A 16,452-nucleotide genomic window follows, 5' to 3' on the forward strand; every position below is an offset into this window, starting at 1 on the left:
TCAGAAAGAGTATGTTTTATTTTCTGCAAAGAAAAAAAAGCACATTCCATTATTTCTTACTAATGGAGTTAAATTTGCCTTTGATTCATTTAGTTTTGTGGTGGTGTTTCCACCATAGAGCCTGTCTTTTTGAAGTGAAAAATTTACTGGAATGCATTTCTTGATTAAGTGAATTCTAAATAATATGAAAATGTAACCATTTCTGATTTAAAAATAACTACCTAAAAATCTGTGTAAATGTGCCAGGTCACTGAAATCCTAGATTAGGGGTGGAACATAGGTTTACTTTAATATTTGATTTGTGGTCTCTTGATAGTGATTACTGGAAGTGCTCATTTTGGAAATGATTCTGAGGGTTTTTTGGGGATCAGGGAGAAAGAATGCACTAATTGATTGATGTCCCTGGGATAGGGACAAGGGCTCTGATATGCCCGCATGACTACTGTTTGCTGTTTGCTGTCCTTGCTTTCTTACGGATTGTGTGTTTGGATTTAAATATCGATCACATTTTAATAAGAAGGAAAATTGTACATTTGAGGTTGATTTTGCCCCTTATGTTAGAATTTGTAAGTGCACATTTAATGACGTATCTATCCCAGGAATATTTTTAAGGTATGTTTTGTAATCTACCTATTTTCTAAGAATTACAGTGTGATTTGTGTGGTTGCTGGAAATTTATTTTTGTTTTTTTCCAAATATATTTTTATTCTGTAAGGTATGTTTTTATGATTTTCTGATAATATCATCTTAGCATTAAATTCTGATTTGAGTACAGTTTAAAACTGACTTTAAAATATAATCGTTACTTATAATGCATCTGAGAAATTTCTCATGTTTATTTCATATTCTTCTGGAAATTATAACCTGTAGTGGTACCATGTGTACAGTGTACACAGACTCTTTTGATGTTAAATACTGTACAAAGTAACACCTACGGAAAGTTAAAAATATACTGTATGATAACTGTAATTTCATTCGTAGTGTTAAGTCTGTGGCTCTTCTGTGATAGCTGTTTGTATTGTTGGAAAATTTTCAAGTGCTAATTACTGCTGTTATTCGTATTCATGAAAAATATTTAAAAATGCTTTCTATTGCTCAGTGTCAAATGTGAATTACTCTCTTATTTCTCGTTTCTTTTTAATAATTTGACTTTCATGTATCTTACCCTGAAATTCTCTCCATGTTGTGTAGGGGGAACATTCCTCAGTATGATTAAGTAGACACATTTTTAGTAATATGCTATCCTTCTCCACACATACTTGTATTTGTTATTGCTGCAAAAGGAGAACATACACATCTTTGGGATGTTTGGGGGTATTAGACTCATGTTTGTGATTTCTGCCTTAAAGTATAGGTTAATCATCAGAGGAAAGCAACATTAACCTATGGCTCCTGTACTTCCTTGTAAACATTTCGTTAAGCTCTTATGTAAATTGTAGTTACTTTTCTGCTTATAAATTTGTCTTTAAAAGAGATCACTCACTTCCTTCTCCTCCTTCTTGCCCCTACCCCCTCCTCTTCCTCCTTCTCCTCTTTCTCTTTCTTTTTTCTCTTTTTTCCTCCCTCCTTCCCTCCTCTTTTTCTTTCTTTTAGAATAGAATAGTCTTAAATTAAGCTAATTGATGTCCTGCAAACCTCAGGGAAGAGTCACTGAACTCATAACATCGCAGGTGTGTGATGATGCAGATCATGACCACTGGAACTGGGTGGAGAACACTGGGCAGAAAATGGTTCCCTTCTCTCTCCCCGTCTTCCTGGCATAGGATTGATTAATCAGAGAGGAGAAGTGGGCATCGAAGAGTGGACGGCCTACCTTTTTTAAGTACAAATTGTCAGGAGGAGTTCCATGCTGACCTGCCTTTCTCAACCTAATGAACTAACTTTTGAATTTATGGTTTGAAGAAGGTTGGCTTTACCTGGTCTCGATAAAGAAAATCCTGTTTTATGTTTTGATTGTGGTCCTACTCAGTTATATTCATTCAGGTTCTGTGCAGGTGTTCGACATGCTAAGCTTGTGGTTTAGCTTATCTCATTGTCGTTTAAGGCATAAGGAATTCTAAGAGCTTTAGTAAATTTACTTATATCTTAATTTTTTTTGATTTTTTGATTATGGACTTTTCAAACATACACAGAAATAGAGAGACTAGTATAATGAACCATCATGTCACCATCACCTGGTTTCAGTGATTTTCAAACTTGTTTTATATCTGCTATTTTTAATACTTAGATTTCACACAGATATTCTTTATTTGGATTTCAAAATCTTCCTTACAATTAGTCTTTTACTATCAAGTGTCTCTTTTGGCCGTCTGAGAGGTGTTTGTTACTGAATTCCCTTTTTGAATTAAGCAGACCTATTTTTTTTTTCAGGCTTACTGTGTGCAAAGCACTCATGATATAGTGTTATAGAAATATGTGGCTTATTCTAAATCTGAAAATTATCTGCCAAAGGAGAAAACCTCAGTGAGTCAAAAGTTCTTACTTGAGGATATTCGTGTATTTATCAAACTTGCACCTGCCTGGAAAGGAAAGGGGTCAGTGGAACATGAGAAGGTTCTTAATCCTGAGAGCATATTTCATTCCCTGCTGGGCCGATGGCTTCTTGTTTTTCAATAGAAGGCGATGGTTAATTCCTCAAAAATGGCAGTTTATATTTTGAACACTCTGGGATTTTCTATTGAAAAACAGTGTGTATCTCCTGTTGAAGTAGGTCTTCAGCACCAACCATGCTTCTGCAGCTTAAGACTTGGTTTTACTTGGAAAACTTTTCTCCCATTCCTCCAAAGACGTTAGTGTGTAGTCATGTTTTGGGGTCATGTTTCCAAGTGTTCCTCTTTCCCCCCCACTTCCTTATCATCGGTATAAGTCTTCCTTCTCCCCCCACTCCCACACGAATAGCTATTGGCAATTGGGGATTAGATTGTAGGAGTTTGCTGTATAAATATATCCTATCCACTTATGAATTTGTTGCCTGGCTGTAAAATTAAGTAGCATGAGATATGAGAAAGAGACATTTTTTCTAGAGGAGGGTATCGAAGGAGACTTCACATAGGAAGCAGAAATGAATGTCGTGCTTTTTAAGAAGAGAGAATGGCGCTGAGGCAAAGTTATAGACAGTGGTCTAGACCTGTGGCTGGGGAATCAGGGGTGCTGACACCTCTAACCCCCTGAGCTGAGGAAAATGTATTGACCTCCTCTGAAGGTGTGAAAAGGTAGCTTTTACCTGTGGACTACATTATCTTAGTTACATTTAGTGATTACGATACGAGTTTGAATAAAAGCTTGATGTTTAAAATGTTTGTTGTGCATTTGGGTCATAGAAAATTTGAGGGTAATAGCACCTCCCAGTTTTCTATAGAGGAGGGCTGCCGAGTCATGATGTGGTTGGACGGAGAGGTTGGAGGGATTTGCTTGAAGGTGTATTTGCATAGCAGTTTGTTTGGTGTTGTAACACTTAGATTGTAGTGTGTTGCTTGGAAGTATGTGGCTGTATGGAAATAAAAGTATGAGTTATGAGGAAAATGATGGCTGCCACTGACAGCAGTGAAGGTGGCCAAAGGGCGGGCGGTGCATTGGGTGTATTAGTGAGAACACAGGAGACATGCAATTATTTATATGTTCATGAAAAACAGAGGCCAAATTCATCTCTGCTGGCTCTTTGTCAGATTGTTTAGAGAAGAGATATGTCTCCATCTCCTACAATCCCCTTCTCCTTCCCATCCTCCACTTTTTTCCTTCTACTTCTATCGTCAAACAAAATTTCCAGATAGGTTTTGAAATGGATTTATCTTGTCATGTCAACTGCAGTAGTTTGATTGGTTTCTAAACACTTACTACACATATAGAAGGTGTATATATGAAAAATAATAAGTTTTAAAAGCTGAGAAAATTACAATTGGGAAAAATTTAAATGGGGCACTATATTTAAATACCCCGTTTCCCTGAAAATAAGACCTAGCTGGACAATCAGCTCTAATGAGTCTTTTGTATCAAAATTTAATATAAGACCTGGTATTATATTATTATATTATATTATATTAATTATATTATGTTATAAAGACCCGGTCTTATAGTAAAATAAGATCAGATCTTATATTAATTTTGCTCCAAAAGACGCATTAGGGCAGATTGTCCAGCTAGGCTTATTTTCGGGGAAACACGGTAGTATGATGGTTAAATGACTTTCTCAGACAAGTCAATGAAGTTCTCTCAACCTCAATTTCCTCATCTGGAGGAATAGGAATAATAATAATATTATTAACTTTGCAGATAAACGTGAGGATTACCTCTAAAGTACTTAGAGGGTCTGACACATATTGTTTCTATCACTGCTGGCCTCACCTCCCAGCTTTATTCCTATCCGAATATAAGGCTTCAGTGTTTGATGTCACCTTGTGCTGTCATGTAGCCAAAAGTGCAGTCGACCACTGATTGTAAATCAGAGTCTCCCATGCTTGCTCTCAGTGGTGCCCTGTGCTGGTGTCTCTTGAGATGCTGAGAATTATCTGTCATGTTGAGAAGAAATTTTGCAAATAGGAAATAGTACCTTTCCCCTAGTAACTGATTTGGTTTCAACTCATAACTTAAGTGACTTGATTTCAGCCAATAATGATTGTGGACAGAAATAAGATACTATTTCCTGTATTCATAAGAACTGCATGATTTGAATACTTCCTTGGTATATCACGTAGGAAATGTAAAGGTAAGCTTCCTGTGATGACTGAAATGCATCTTGAAAGGATGCATCTTGAAAGGATGAAATTATAAGAGTTCTTCAATTGTTATAATTCACTGAAATGGGATGGAATGTATAGTATTTCTCTAATCCATTCCTCCAAACATACACTGATAATTATTGGTAATGGTTATTAATACTCTAAACTTAATGTCCATAGACATGGTTTTGAGCTTATTTTCTATGCACACAATCGATTTTGAAGAGATTATTATAGAAGGTTCTAGAAAAAATATATTCTTTTTTTTCCTGAACTTATATCTTCCGTTTATGCCTTTGGTAGACTGGACTGATTAGAACAATGAAGTAAAAAATGGAGTAGTTGCATAAAATGTTTCAAAAAACAGACAGTAAATTGGAAGCAGCAAGAAAAAGTGACCTTGCTGACCACAAAACATATGTTACTGTTCGTGTTTCCAGAGCTCTGCAAAGTATTTTTTAACTTCATAAAATTGTACAGCTGCTACAGAATTTTTTGATTAGAAATTCCACATCTGTTTGAGATGTTCCCTCCCTTTTCCTTTCAAACAAAATAATAACTCTTCTGGTAGCATGTCATTTTTATTCTTTAGGGCACATGTGTGACCTCCAGAACTTGCCTTTCCAGACTCTAATTTTTAATGCTATTAGTGGCAGCTGGTTTTGCAGTATACACTATGATTCTATAGATTTGAACGTGAGGATTTTTGAAGGCATTTTTTTTGAACTATAATCAATTTTACATTCAGTTTCATTCTTAGTAAATTCTTTTTTATTGAAGAATTCATTTTTTATTAGAAAAACAACAGAGAATGTGTTAAGACTCTTCCTAATTCATAATATGAAAAGAAATAGTACTTTAATAGTTTTGATTGAGATATGTTAGCAATAAGACAAATAAAAACAATAATGATAGTATATTCAAGATTACATACTTGCATTTGGCTGGTATATGCCATTAGACTTAGAGTGTTAACAAATAATCTGTTTCATATTCGGCCATAACCTCATAATTTTAGTTGAGTGTATAAATCAGCATGGAGAAAAAAATTACTAAATAATTGTTTTTTGTCCTTTTTATTTGCTGAAGAATGGCATACCTCAGTAAAAAGCAAGAACTAAGTTGTTCATGCTATATTCAGTTTTTAATTGTAAATTTGCAGTTCTGTTGGCCCTCTCTTTCTGCATATGCTGGTGCTTTATTACTTCAGTGTTACTGGTAGGCTAATTTGCAGGAAGGATATTACCTCCATTGTTTCGAAAGGTCAGGGTTGTATGTGTCTTTGCCACTTGGGGTTTTGAAGTTCATATAGGACCGAATTTTAGAGCTCTTTTTGTTGATCAGCTCAGTTGGGTTTCAGCACCGTAGCATGCTATAAAGTAGTAAAGGAAGCAATCTTTTGAATTAATAAAATGATGAATTATCTAATTACAAATTTGATGTGAAATGGCAGTATGATGACTTTCTCTGCATTACTAAATGATCCCAGCAACTGATCAGATGTGCCTGGGTTCCATTAAGGAAAAATATGCCATTAAATATTTAGAGCTAAAAGCGAGCGGACACACCAGGATTGCTAACCTCCCATCACCGGGGTGCATATAGCTATATATTTTGAGGTCCTTGCTAGATGAGCATTTCTCTTGTCTGCTCAGAGTAGCTGCTGGAAGACTTAGTTATTGGGATCTGGTGTTAGTAAAACAGGCAAATAGCAAAGATGCTTAACTAACTGCACGCAGACCCTGGCATTCTAATTATGAAATGCTGATGCGTTTATGATTTATGTTTTTTCTTTATTACAATAGATTGAATCTCCGAGTAGATTCAAGAGACAATTATTCTCACAGATACTCTTCTAAGTAAAGTGACATTTGTAGGGCACTTGGGCTTTCTAAACAAAACAAGTCATGTGTTTTTAATGATGATATTTATTTATCATGTTCTTCATTTTTAGTCATTCAGTTAGTATTTCTCTTCATTTGTGTGTAAATAACCTATGTTGGGGTGTAGTATATGTTCATCGTAGTTAAAGACCAGATGCCAGCTAACTTCTGAAGTAGAGAAGGATAATTAGTAAATTCTTCATCAGCATTTTTATTTATACCTGTGTTGGTCAAGGTTAATCACTTACATAAGGCTAATGCTTTGATTAAAACTATTGATGGATAAACATCATAGTTTGGCCAAGCCTTGTTGCCTTATCTATTTGAGTGTATAACTTGTCTTTAATTCAGATAGAGGTGATAGTTTTAAAATAACAGTATGTCATTGTGAAATGGTAGAGATTCCTTTCATTGCTTTGGCCTCCCCTTTAGTGACAAAAACCCTTACCTACTAGAGTACTGGTTCTCCGTACTAGACTGTGGCTTTCTTAGAGTCAGGAATTACATTTTATTTATTTTGAATCCCAAGCAATCTTCACGGTACGCAGTAGGTGTTTAATTGTTACCTGCATGAAAGAATGAATGAAAACTCTCTCTTTTCAGTTTTATGGAGTATGCTTTGTTAAATACATTTAAAAATCAATACATTACTGTAACTATACATTACCGTAAATAAAAAGAAATCTTTATCACGGTAAAATTCAAGAACTTCAGTAAGTTGGTTGATAGACTCACAGGCGCTGCCATTATCCTAAATTCTTAGGAAGCGATGAATCATTCCATTCATCATTCCAGAGTTCAGCCAACCTTTTCTGTAAAAGCCCGCATAGTCAATATTTTAGGCTTTGGGAGTCAAGAGGCAAAAGTGAATTATTACTGCATCATGGTGATTTGTAGTGCACAGTGAGAGAGCAAGTCAGACTGTGTGTGCCATCTCCTTAATTCTGCCATTGTAGCCGAAAGCTTCCATGGAGAATATATAAGTGAGCCGGGATGGCTGTGTTCCAATAAAACTGTGTTTATGGACACTGAACATTGATGTTCATATAATTTTCACTAATCCTTAAATATTCTTCCTTTCATTTTTCCCTGTTTAAAAATGTAAGAGGACATTCTTAGCTTGCAGGCAAAAACAGGTGGTCGATAGGCCGTAAGCCAGAAGCTTTCTTATGCTCGGTAGGAAATAGAATATGGTAGCAGAAAATTCTCTAATTAAAAAAAAGGATAGGAAATATTTATCTGTTATCTTCTAACCATTAGTTCTACAGTTTTACTTTGCCAAGCACATTTGTAAGCACACTATGGGTACAGTAATTGTTTTTTGAGTATTCTTTTTTCCCCCAAGAAAATTTAATTCAATAACTATAAAAAATGTTTTTATTCAGTAATATAGTAGAAGACATATGTTATAGTATTTCATTAAGGCTTAGGAAGAAATAAAATAGTTAAATGGAAGAAAATGTGTACTTTATTAATGGCTTACAGAAATTCTCATTCTTAGTTTTTTGGTTTTGTTTTAACTACAGATGTTATTTATTTTTATTTTGCCATGAAATAAAATGTAAAGATAAAATGTTTTAGTAGAATTATTTTGACTATATAACTCAGGTTCAGAAAGTTTTTGTTTGATTCTTCAAATCTTTTTCTTAGATTATGGATATTGCCCTCAAACTTTATATTGTAGTTTGACTATTTCTATTATGAATGAAAAGAACCTCTCATGAGAGAAAAAAGTATTTGAGGGGTATAATATTAATAGTACTAAAAAATTGTGATCTGCTCTGTTAAATTTTGTAGCAGGCAGAAACAGTGATATTTTTGATGGTAGAAATTGAACATTGCTACTTGATGTGGAAAATAGGGTGACTTGGTATAATATAAAGGTAAGCAGGTGAGTTTGAAGATGGCTTCCCTAGGCCAGATAAAAAAGTGTCCTGATCAAGAGAGAAAATAGTCTCACTACTGTCAGCAAGGGTCAATTTTCATTTTTCAATTTTCAGTACTCAGTGTTACAGGTTTTAAAAGGCATATTCTGATAATTGTTCATTTATAAAGCGTGATGAAGGAAGGACAGAAAGCTTTGTCATATTAGGCAAATTGATTATGGCTCAGTATTTGGAAGAACTTTATCATTACAGTGTTTCAATGATGGATTAGGCTGCCCTGGAACAGTTTGGAGCTACCTGTTCCTGCGAGAGTTTCATTCAGAATTAGAATCCCATGCCAGGAGGAGTTAGCTCCATGAGTGTGAGGTAGGGCTAGATGATATGTAAAGTGTACTTTGAGTTTGTGGTGTTCACTGTACATCATGGAAGTCTGTAGTATATTCTCCCCCATCCTGTCTATCCACGTCCTGCTTATTCTTAAAGTTTTAGCATAAATCTTTGGTGAAATCCTCCTAACGAGGATTGATCTTTCCCTGTTGTAAAATCAGTAGTGACTGGTATTTTTCATGCCAATCATTTGGCAATTGTGAACATTCTCTGTTTTTATTACTGTGTTTCCCTGAAAATAATACCGGGTCTTATACCATATTTCCCTGAAAACAAGACGGGGTCTTATATTGATTTTTGCTCCAAAAGATGCATTTGGGCATATTTTCAGGGGATGTCTTATTTTGTCATGTACAACAATCTACAATTTATTCAAATACAGTCATGTCATCTTCTGGAATATCGTCATAATGTACTAAATGTGTCCGTCTGGCTGATGATTTTAATTGGGGCTTATTTTTGGTGTAGGTCTTATTTTCGGGGAAACATGGTAGTTATGTCTTCATTTCCTATGCGCCCACTTAGATTGTAAACTTTGTGAGGAGTCCTGTTGTCCAATTCCTTCCTTATGCATTGAAGAACCATACAATTTTTGGGCTGAAAAGATCACAGAAACTATCCACTTCCATAGCCTGCCCACTCCCGCTCCTCTTCCTCTTCCCATGATGCATCAGTTGTGGCTCAGAGAAGCCACAACTAAGTTATGTAGTCACCTAGTGACACGACAGACGCTAAAATTTAGGTCTTTAGAGCTCATTCTTATGCTCTGTCTTCCAATTCATGCCCAGTTGTTCAAGACCTATCTTCTAAGTTGAAGTAAAAATGTGATACAGCAAACAGAACTTAACATTATAGATGACTTTCAGCAATATCTATTCCTTATATCTTTTTCAGCTTTATGGAGACATAATTGACATATAATATTGTGTACGTTAAAGATATACAGTGGTTGATTTAATATATATTGCAAAATGATTCTGATTGTAGGGTTAGCTAACACCTCCAACAAGTCATATAATTACCGTTTCTTTTTTTTGTGGTGAGAGCATTTAGATCTACTTACTTAGCAACTTTTAAGTATATATAATACAGTATTATTAGTTGTAATCACCGTGCTGTCCAATAGATTCCCAGAACTTACTCACATTATAGCTGGAAGTATGTCTCCTTTAACCAATACCTCCTCCTGTCTCAAGCCCCCTCCGTTTCTTATATTGAAGGTTATCAGTATAAAGCCAGAAAATTAAGAATGGGTTACACCGTAGGATTATTCTTATCAGCATTTCAAGCTATAGATTAGATTGTCCCTATAATGATGAGTTTAAATCTCAAAGATTCTGTCTGGTTGTGTTTAAATCATTGTGGCTTTCCAAACCGGCTGTGTACTGTCCCTTCAGATAACTCAGTCATAAACAGAACTGCTGTAGTGTATATTTGACAGTAAGTAGATTTGTTTTGTTTTCCTCATTTTTTTGGTCCCATACTCATCCAGGAAGCCAATGGGTGTTAGACACTGGCATTTGTCTTCTAGCAAGAGATCAAGGGACAATTGAGTGATTTATCACAAGTTTCCTGGTGCGGCACGACCCCAATTTTATTTTTTACTTTAATTTTTTTCACTCTACAAAATACTTTAACAAACATAACTGCATTTATCTCCTCCAATAGCCCTCTGAGTTATTATTCCTTCTGCGGTTGAGGAAATCACACTCTTTGTAAATAAAGGCACCAGAGCTTTAACTTGGCTGTCTTGATTTCAGATGTCCCTCGTCCCATTCTACTGCATTCTGTCAGTTCTGCATTGGAGCTCTAATTATGAACGATTATAAGCCTTAGGAGCAAAATCCAGAGTGAGAGTAACGAGAATATTTGCTAAGATTTCTATCACTAATACTAAAGTATTGCTAGAGGCAAGCTTTAACTTACTTAATTAGGATTCCTGTTATTTTTCAAATAGGTGGTGCGCCGCGTCTTACACACCTCGCTCCCTCATATATTCAAATCTAAATATGTGCTGCTAGGGTGGTTGGGAGGAGGTTTTTCAGATCAAATGATTCTGAACTGATGCTGCAACAATTCTACATGAAAATCAAAATGATTGAAATGGAATTTGCATGGAGTCAGCTATTTTTTGAAATCTGGATTCCACAACCTTGAAGTACGGAGTATTGAAACAGTAATTATTCTGGAGACTTCAGCTTGGCTCTGTGTTATTTTTAAGCCATTATTGGACATGTTTTTTCCCCTATGATTCTATAAATATTGTATTTACAGATTAAGACGTTTTATAATGTAAGAGAATATATATGCAATATAGAAGAAAATCCTCTTTGGCCTTATACCTTTTTTTCTTTTAGGGGTATTTATTTGACCTTAAGATTTATACCCGATATTAATAGCTTAGGCAAATAGTTCAGAAAAGTTATTTTCGAACAAATACTTGTCAAGTAACAGAAAAGAGTATTTGAACTTCATGTGACCGAACTTGGCAATTGTGGGGCGTATTTCAAGTTTTAGTGAATATTTGGTTTTACTTTTGATGCTTACAAGAAAAAAAATTATCGAGACACTGTTAATGCAGAACTGTTGCATTAGGATCAGCTGAACTAGGATCAGGATTAAAAATACCCATTATTGCTCTTTGTTTCCTACCCTCTTATCCCCATGGGTGGCAGGCAGCATTTTGTTGAAAGAGCTGAGCCAACTCAGCATCTTTGCAGGCCCATGTGACTTGCTGGTTGATGTCCTGGCACCTGTCGTATCCTTCACAGCCTTTCAGGGGCTCTTGGTGTTTCAGGTTTAGAGCAGAAACTGGTTCATTGTCTTGGTGCCTCAGAAGTCCCTCATGATAGTGGGTGACTGAGGGTTTTCTTGTTTTCCATTTGTCCAAGTTTCCATAGAGCAGTACCCACTTACACCTCAAGTATACAGATTTCAAGGGGTGATATTGCCCAACTTTTAGAAATCTTTTAATTGGTTTTGGTGGCATGACGTGTCCCTGATTCTCCTTCTACCTTTATTACCATTTTGTTTAAAAATGATCCTTTGCTGGCTCTTTTCTTTTACCTGCCACTGCCGTGGCTGGACTTGCCGGCCTGTGTGCTGAGAGTACTCAGAGCTTCATCTCCAGCCTTGCCCTTTCTTCTCATCACCAATCCCATACTTCTGCTTACTAATAAAAATCGTCACTGGCATGATCTATTTTAACTTCAGATTCATCATGAACAATACTTAAAGACTACGTTTTCCTCAATCAGACGTGTCGCTTCTCCACGTTTTCTCTCCCTTCTCTTGGCATTGCAGTCTCCTGCATCAGCCATACCAGAAACCTCAGGCTGCCTCTGACGCTCCCTCTCTCTTTCCTTCTCTGCCCTGTTTCTGCTGCTTTTGCAACATCTCTTAACTCTGTTCTTTTCTTTTTATATTTTTTTGCCACTGACCTAATGCAGGCCCTTTTTATCTTGCCGAAGTGGCTTTAACTAATCTCTTTGCCTCTCATTCTTTCCCTGGATCACAACCCATTTTTCATATATCACCACTAGCGATATCTACATTTAAAAACTTATCTGATCATGTGAATCCCCTGACTAAAAATGTCTGTTGACTCTCACTGCCTGTTGGATAAAATCAAGATTTTAAAATATGGCATTTGAGGACTCTGCAAGCCTCGTCCCATGCCACTTTCCTGGAGCTGGATGATTTCCTGGATAGACTGTAAGTAACTTGAGGGGTGTGACAGTTTTCCCAGCACCTGGCATAGTGACCAGTAAGTTGCAGGGACTCAATCAATGTGTGCTTTTACTGTTTCACATTGTTGCATTGTCGCTTGTGTTATGTTTTTACTGCTTCACATTATTGCATTGTCAATGTGTTTTTCTGCCAACTACCAAAGCTTCATGGTACCTGAAGCGCTGTTGCTATGGCAGTAGTCATAAACGTAGGCCGCCAAGTACATTTGCTGGATGGGGAATTATTTTTGACAGGATGAGGTATTTTTTTTAGCCAATTTGTAAAATTGACCACGTATATGGAACACACGAGAAGAGTGAGAAGTCAGCAAGGCCTGGTTATGGCTGCTGCTACTGCTCCAAGGGTGTGTGTGTAAGCAAGGAGGTGGAAATCATTGTGTTCCTTTGTCTCCTAAGATAGCGAGCTTCTGTGTGTCATTCTGATTTGACAGAAGTTTAGCTTCAAATAGTAATCATCAGCAGTGATTGAGTGGGCTTCTGCTTTGTCAACACGGCTGGGTTTGATAAGCAAACAGTTACAAGGATGTGATCAGATTTTGGAAATCCATTCCTGGAAGACATCCATGTGTGTTTGCTCAGGATTGTCAAGCAGGCGTCTAGCCTTTCTTTAGAGCAATGACGATTGCTACCAAGATAATGTTTTTTGTGCTGACAATATTTTTCTCATGTCAGTGAGGTTTGGATGATCTTTGTCACTTCTTACCTCCTCAAAGGCAGCAAAGAGAAGCTTGCAAAGTTCTTTGCATTTTGTGGAAGTAAGGCCTTATGCTTTATAGTTAAAAATGATCATTTAGTTTATTGGAGTAGAAGGGTATTTTCCACATGACAAGGAATGTTTAGACTTGGATGATTTTGGTGTTTAAAAATTCTTTTAAAACAACTTCATGTTTTCAGTTACAAAATAATGTCTCAGTGAGTGTGATCTTTCATGTATTTACTGGTAGTTATCAGCATTAGTTTGAGTAGGATTCAAAGTACTCTCGCTACAGACTTGCCATTTGTCATTTCCCGTAGTGGTCAAAATTTCTTTCCTGAGTCCGACTTTTGTATAAACAGTTCTTCCATTCTTCCTGGCAAAATTTTTTTTTCATCATCTTTTAAAAGATTTTATTATTGTTCTTTTTTAATTTTTCAGCTACACTTGACATTCAATATTATATTAGGTGTACAATGTAGTGGTTAGACATTTATAAATTTAGAAAGTGATCCCCCCGATGAGTCTAGTACCCACCTGACACCATACATAGTTATTACAATATTGCTGACTATATTCCCTGTGCTGTACTTTGCATCCCCATGACTGTTTTGTATGGCAAATTCTTTTTCATTCTTCAAGATTCACTTCAAGTGTCCCCTTTTCTAAGAAGCCTTTGTCAACTCCCTTAGATGTGTCCCATTATGACAGCAATGGGAAAGCAGTAGTATAAAATATAGGCAGTTAAAAAAAAAAACACGAGAGCAGGCACTTCTATTAGTTTATCCCTCCAGCCAGGTGCTGGTATCATGAGCTGGCCAGTTATGACAAAAGGGAATATCTAAGAGCTCCAACCCATCAGAATTGAGCAGCTGCCGGGGGTGAATGGCAGCATCTTGCATCTAGATATTTTGGAAATCTTTCCTTGCAGTCCATTCATGTCATTCTCTGTTGTTCAGTACTTTTGTCTCCCATCATTATAGTCCTCTGTAAAGAATCAAAGGATTCACGGTTTTTGAAAAAGCCGTCCTGAAAAAGCTGCCAAGTTACTAATTACTTCTAATTATCTGTATAGCAAAATAATAGACGTAGGGATTAAATGGTGTATTCTACTCTATATAGTTTTTCCTAAAAGTCTTGCTTGTGAATTGAACTGGTATAAATAATATGTCAGGTTGTATGAGCTAGGAAAATTTGGAGATTAGCAGGGTCCTATTATGAATCTTTTTCTGGACGAGGATTTATTTTGTAAGCTCATTGCTTTGTTTTAAAAACCTGAATTTCCACCTATCATGTCTAGTTTTCCCCCAAAGCAGAGTATACTCGTATTTGTGATGAGTTAAGGTGAGTTAAATCTGCCTTTTTTTTTTTTTCCTCTTTTGCGGAGCCAATCATTTCTTTAATTGACTTCACCAGTTCTTGGGGCCCACTGGCACCTTCACTTCTAGAATTGGGTGGGCTCTGCCTCGCTAAATTGTAATTCATGGCAAGAGCGCTCCGTGGTTGCTTTAAAGCCTCTTGGCCATGAAGCCACTCAGCAAATGGCTCCCTCTTTTCCAAAACCTAATTAGTGTCCATTTCTATGGGAAATACCTATTCCACAGTCCAGCTTGCTCTTTTCTAAGTGGAATTTAAAAGCCCAATGACGTCAACAGATTTTTAAATTGTCCACAGTAGACACAGAGCATGAGAAACAAAGTAGCATCCTGAAAATTTCTCCCTGGTAGGTTGAGGAAGTACAGATGTTATTCACACTGCCCTTTATCTCCAGGCAGCCATTCCGTTCACTTCTGCTGTATTTGACCTACTAGAGCTTTGGGCTCTTTTATTTCCTTTTGTGATAAACTGGCCAGTTCACTGCACTGATGCCTCACTGTAGCAGTATAATAATCCAAGCACCAGTTCTTGTGCTTTTATCTGCATATATTTTGTACTTTGACTTTTTTATTCATGTCATGATGTGATAACATGTTTTGATGAATACATTCTTTTACTAGAACGTGAGCTTATTCTGTGAAATGGGAAGCCCAGATGAAGAGTTTAGGCCAATATACTTGTTAACATTAAATATTTTTGAACAATTTAAAAATATTTACTGATTTCAGAAACAGCTTTGATTTTCTTTTAATTATATGAATAAGAATGAATGCTTTAAAAACTTTGTAGTGGAATTAAGCTTTGAAAATCGTACTCAAGTAAGTAATTTAAGTTTTCTAGAGGACTACTAGTTCGGGTGCTTATTTTGATCTTGCTTTTTAGAATGTTGACATTATTATAGCATTATTATAGTCCTTTCCATTTTTATTTTATTTTTCAAGTGACAGAATTCCAAGTATAAGAAAATGTGATTAATTCTCTCACACTGAAGTCATTTAATTGTTGTTTGCCTAACAGCTGCTTTCTGTTCAGTACATTGAACATAAAATTCTAGAGTGCCTTTCTGCTATCATAAATTTTAAATGTGAACCATTCTGCCTTTTCAGTGTCATATGCTGTTGTTTTGAATTTGTCAGTTCGGTGGGCAGGTTTTCTAGAAGTTGCTCTTGTATTTGGCTAGGAGGGCATTCTTTCTCCAGCTCTGTATGTCACTATGATATTTGGTATTATGTATTGGCAATAAAGAAATGAGGGGAAATTGGATCTGAGTTGTCATTCCTAAGCTCCCTTTATTCCTAGACCATGTTAGAGACGTGAGGAAATTGGGTCAAAACAAAGCAGTGGGATTCTTACTTGGATATTTTAGGTCAGAAAGAACCAGCTAAATAAATTGCAGCTCAACAAATTTGTACTGACGCTAGCCACAGCACTACGTGGAAAAAGAAGGGTGGCTTCTACCCTGTCTGGTAGGAGACATAACAGAAATACATAATTCACTTAAATATAGTTACAGCGACAGTTCCTTGAAAGCAGCCTGTGCTTCTTTTTCTTTTAATTTTGCGTGCCACACTCAATACATCATAGGTGCCCAGGACATTCTCCAGCAAAATATGACAACTGTGATAATAGTCTTGTGATGGAGATTTTTGGTGGGGACCTCATTTGATTTGGGCCTTTAATGAAAAGCATTCTAGGTGGAAAGAAGAGTTAGTGCTCACTTCTAGAATTTAGCAGCCGCTGTTCCAAATAGGCCACCGGGGA

General features: G+C 36.3%; 1 protein-coding gene across 1 annotated transcript in view; it reads left to right on the plus strand.

The window, feature by feature from the left end:
- SMYD3 (SET and MYND domain containing 3) overlaps positions 1-16,452 on the plus strand; it is a 548,999-nt gene that overhangs the window by 125,221 nt on the left and 407,326 nt on the right. The gene's annotated exons all lie outside the window — the stretch shown is intronic.

This window comes from Rhinolophus ferrumequinum, chromosome 27 (genome assembly GCF_004115265.2).
Source record: "Rhinolophus ferrumequinum isolate MPI-CBG mRhiFer1 chromosome 27, mRhiFer1_v1.p, whole genome shotgun sequence".
In the NCBI taxonomy this organism is placed as follows: domain Eukaryota; kingdom Metazoa; phylum Chordata; class Mammalia; order Chiroptera; family Rhinolophidae; genus Rhinolophus; species Rhinolophus ferrumequinum.